This window comes from Aplysia californica, unplaced genomic scaffold, assembly GCF_000002075.1.
Source record: "Aplysia californica isolate F4 #8 unplaced genomic scaffold, AplCal3.0 scaffold00880, whole genome shotgun sequence".
In the NCBI taxonomy this organism is placed as follows: Eukaryota; Metazoa; Mollusca; class Gastropoda; order Aplysiida; family Aplysiidae; genus Aplysia; species Aplysia californica.
The window spans coordinates 296,576-301,648 of record NW_004798150.1 but is presented as its reverse complement, the minus strand read 5'-3'; the positions used below and the strand labels follow the sequence as shown (position 1 = coordinate 301,648).

Here is a 5,073-nt window from a genome sequence, read left to right as displayed (position 1 = left end):
TGTGTGTGTGTGTGTGTGTGTGTGTGTGTGTGAGTGAGTATCCTGTAAGTGTCGGGGAAAGTTTTTCCCCGGTGTATCTTACAATCATTTTTGCCATGACACTTCCTTATCTCCACTGTCCAAACCCATGGATCGTGACATGGAGACGTTCTTCATTAAACGTCGAGACTTGAAGGGGCATGTTTAATGCATGTGTCCGGAAACATTTTTATGCTATCAATTTCCAGCTCAGACTTAAGCCCTGTCATACTGTCATTTCCGAGTTTTATATTATGTGTGTGAGCTTATTGAAGAAAAATAAAAGTTTAATACAAACACCATGAGGGTTTTTTGTTGTTTTAAAAAAAATTATCACATAAATTTCCAGTTCAAACTTAAACATTGTCATTTCTGTACTGTAATATATTATAATACTCCACGTGTTATAAGAAAGAAAAAATAAAAGTTTTACAGAAACGTTTTGCCTGTGGAACAGAAATCATAGAAGAATTTGTAACGATTAACAGAAAAATTATACTGCCTAAACCAGGTTGTAAAAAGTGGAAGAAAGAAAAAATGAATCTAAAAACAAAAGGTAAGCCTAATATAGTCTTCAGCTCTTTGAAGCCTAACATAACAGAATGCATAGTTTAAGAGTTATTTTAACTTGGGAAGGTCTTAAAAACCCTTCATATGGGCATTTACAGTAAACAAATAAAAAAAGAATGTACCACAAATGATCATGGGGATCTCAAATCCACCCAAAAAGAAATGAAGACCGCAGAAACATGGTGATGATGATGATGATGATGATGATGATGATGATGATGATGATGATGATGATGATGATGATGATGATGACGATGATGATGATGATGATGATGATGATGATGATGATGATGATGATGATGATGATGATGATGATGATGATGATTATAGTGTTAACAATAATAATAATAATAATAATAATAGTAATAATAATAATTAGAATAATAATAATACTGATTATTATCATTATTATAACAATAATAAATAATAATAATAATAATTAAAAGATAGCAATAAAAGAAACAATAACAAAAACAATAATAATAATATCAATAATAATAATAATAACAATAATAATAATAATAATAATAATAATATAATGATAAATAATAATAATAATAATAATATAATTATTTTAAAAAGCAGCAACAATAATAATAATAATAATAATAATAATAATAAAAACAATGATTGACACATAGAATTGTAACACTTTAAGAACTCACAGAATGGGTGGTTGGCAGGTGCTCTGGTGTGGTCTGCTCCTTCTTTCCTGTCAAACCTCTATCGTTCTTATGTTTGCTTCTCCTTTGTAACACCTCTAATCGTCTGCACTTATACGACCCAATCATACAGCAAATGCCGTGAAACTCTTACTAAAACAAAACAGAACTCACAGAAGTAAATATCCGTTGGCTTACTTTCCTAACACTGTTGGTTGCCACAAATTATAACGGGTCGTACCTATAAAAGAGACTATTGGTGCAGTCAAAGTAAAAGGCAGATCACCGAAGGGGACGGGACTACTATGTGTCTGGTGTCTGTTCGCTCCTTCCACCTGCTCCTTTTTCAGGTAAAATGCGATGACCTTTCGTGACCTCGGCCCCAGTGCGCAGATGACGTTGTCCGCTGTTTTTACAGGATTTTTTTGTGTTCCTTCCTACATTACCATTTTGTTCTCAGTCCATACACGGAAGTGGGAGGTTGGAGGTTCTTCTGGTGAGGTTTCTTCTCTTTTTTTTTCTTCTATCAAACCTCTTTAGCATCTTTATCTCTACTCTTTCTTTTTTAATTTGATCTTTAAGATGCTACTCTCTGTCACTTCATCATCATCATCATCATCATCATCATCATCATCATCATCATCATCATCATCATCATCATCATCATCATCATCACCCCCCCCCCCCCCCCTCTCTCTCTCTCTCTCTCTCTCTCTCTCCCCCTCCCGGATTTGAACCCGGGCCTCCTCCTCCCCCCCCCCAAAAGGGGAGTGACTTTTCCGGATAAATTTTTCCCGGGCAGGCGCCGGGGGAGGGAAAAAAAAAGCGGGGGGGGGTTTCTTCTCCTCTGCTTCCTGGTCTGTGTGCAGTACAGTGATCTATGAGTTCGAACGAGCGCTGGGAATGCGACACTTTGACGGACATTCCATCAGAATTCTTGTCTCCCCTTTCGCCAAATTATAACTAGCAACCCCCCCCCCCCCCCCCTCCTCGGAAGAAAATCAAAATTAAAATTGCTCAACCAGCATCTAACCAATACAGCATTGTTAGACTGTTTGTCTTGTCAGTAAAAGACAGAAATCGATTCCTGTGTGGAAAAAAAAAATTAATACTCGCATTATGTAGGCCTTTATGCCTACATGTACTATTTCGAGTCCCTCCTGGGTTTGTTAATGTCATTGTTTTGTTTTTTGCTTATTTCTGTTTATTGCTTTACATGTACACAGAACATGTACATGTTTAACGCCCCTGTCAACACTATTACAGTAGTTATTTAAGAAACAGGACCTCCAAGTTTAACGTCCATCTTCTAAAGGGCCGAGCCAAATGGAAAATTCGTGTAAAGTGCTTTACCCAAAGGACACAACGTTGGACCGAGCTGAGGTTCGAACCCTCGCACCCACACTCTCTTAATTGCGAGTCAGCTCTGACTTTGATGGAGTACAGTGGCCCTGAAAAGGTCACATTATCAACCTTCCTTATAACTCAGCTAACTTGCGTCGATGGGGATGAGAGGCGTAAAACGTCTTCGGGGCTCCGATAGTTCAGTTGATAGATGTATCAATCTGGACTACGTATCGGAATAATCGGATGGCCTTTGTCCGAATCCTCAACGGGGCTTTCTTGGACTTGGGTTGTTTTGAAAAGTTTTAAAGGCTATCCATTTGCTGGGTTTGATCCTATCCGAGATGGACATTGAGACGCGGAGGTCCTGTCTCTAGAAAATGAATAAACCTGTCGTGATCCGCCAAACTGCAGGAAATGAGACACTAACGAAGTCAAAAGATTAAAATTTGCTTTGTGACAAATCAACATATTTTACAGCAAAATCCACAGGGGCCTACCTCGCTCAGCTTACTTCGGAAACGAAGACTTTACAGGTTTTTGTTTTTGTTTTGTTCTGTTTTGTTTTTGTTTGTTTGCTTTTTGTTTGTTGGTTTCTATTTCTTTATTTTTTCGCCTGCACTTTTTTTTTCATTTTGCCCATTCGCCCATTCCGTTTTTCGCGAAAGTTTTGATTTCGAGATTTGAGTTGCACAAATTAATGTGTTCCAATGTACGTAGTAGCACCCATTTTACGTAACATTTCGAGAACGACTTGACTTCGCCATTTCTTTGACAATTGCAAAATTCAAGTAGCGTGCGAAAAAAAGTCAACAACAAATAAAACAAACAAACAAACAAACAAATAAGCAAACACAAATCTAACTCTTATACGGTTATATAACGAGCTAGCTTTCGATTCAGCAAGTGGTTCATTGTGTACACACTGTAAAAATGAATTATTACTATCGGCATACGCGCGAAGGACACTTAACTCTTTTGAGACGTAGTGGACACAGAAGGTCCGACCAGCAGTAGACAAAACACAGTGTTGAGGCACGACATTTCCGACCATCAGACACAAATAACAAACATCAATTTGAGAATTTCGTTGTATGCGTTTGATTGCTTGCTTTTTTTTTTTCAGATACAGAAAACAGAATAGAAAAATCGGTATTAAGAACGAAATTCTGCTTATCTGTTAAATTGGCCCCAAAAACAGTGCGTGTTTAAATGAACCTGTTGTGGAATGGCCAGAATGCGCATCGTCAAGGAGTTAAGGAGAAAAAAGTATGGCACTGCGGTGAAATCAGACGCTCGTCAAAATAATGAAATAAAGAAACTGGCATTTTTTCACCCGTTAGGAAATCTTAAAATAATATGCTTTTACTTTTCAGTTTTTAGGGTCAAGCACTATTTTAACACACACACAAAAAAACATTTCTAAGTGAGTTTATTGAAAAACTCTTATTAAAGGCAAAAATATGTAATTTTGCACTTTCCAGAGACACGATAGCTTTAGAAGTCACCAACCTCTGACGACCAGTTTCTCGCCAATATTTTTTTCAGACACCAGGTGACAACCACCTCCTATAGTCGCAAGTATCTCAACTTCCCTTCAAGACAGATAGATTATATCTTTTTCATCTAAAGAAAAACACATTGATAAGCTTTACTTAACCTAAATTGACGAGCACCTGATTCCACCACGTCGAGACAGAAATTGCGGTCCGATTTCCTGGTTGTCTCGCCCGTCAGGGGACGGCCAGTCACGACGTCAGTTCTTCGGTGTGGAGAACAACCCAACAAGGCCTTCAACCTTCGACAACTACGTCGGTGGATTTATGACCTTTGACATATAGCCTTTGTGGTCGTTGTAACGGACGACATAACAATAAGCCCTACATTGCCAACGAAGGCTGCGTCCACGTTCGCTTTTCTCGGTATGGGCTGAGAGCTGACTGAATAGTAAAATCATATTGTTTGGTTTAGAGGCTTCGTGACTTCGTCAGAAAATAGAAACGCAAAAGATCAAATGTCCGTACTTTCTCAAAATACGTTCAAATACTTGGACGTTGCTTTGCTTCTTTCTGTCTTCCCTTTATGATGTGGGTGGTTGGCGGGGCGGGTGATTTGGTGTGGTTTGCTTCTTCTTTCCTACCAAATATCAACTATCGTCCTAATCTCTCCTCCATATTCTTCTTTTTTTTTTTCTTGTTACACTCTTGAAACACCTCTAATCTTCGTCACTTATATGACCTAATTGTGATGCAAGTGCTGCAAAGTCTTTAAAGGGGCTCTCGTGGTCTAGAGGTTAAGGTGTTGGCCTCTCATTCAAAAGGTCCCGGGTTCGAATCCGGGTAGCGACCGAAAAATTTTCTTCTCTAAAATTGTCTCCTTTCACCTTCTTTCCTGCTCTCCAGCAATGTTCTGTTGTCTGCTTTCATTTCCACTTTCTGCCCCCACCCCCTCACCTCCTTTGCCCCCTCCTCTGGGCTCC

At 38.7% G+C, this 5,073-nt stretch overlaps 1 protein-coding gene across 1 annotated transcript in view; it reads left to right on the top strand.

Moving 5' to 3' along the window:
* The window catches only part of LOC118478724 (galactose mutarotase-like), a 13,771-nt gene that overhangs the window by 3,281 nt on the left and 5,417 nt on the right, over positions 1-5,073 (top strand).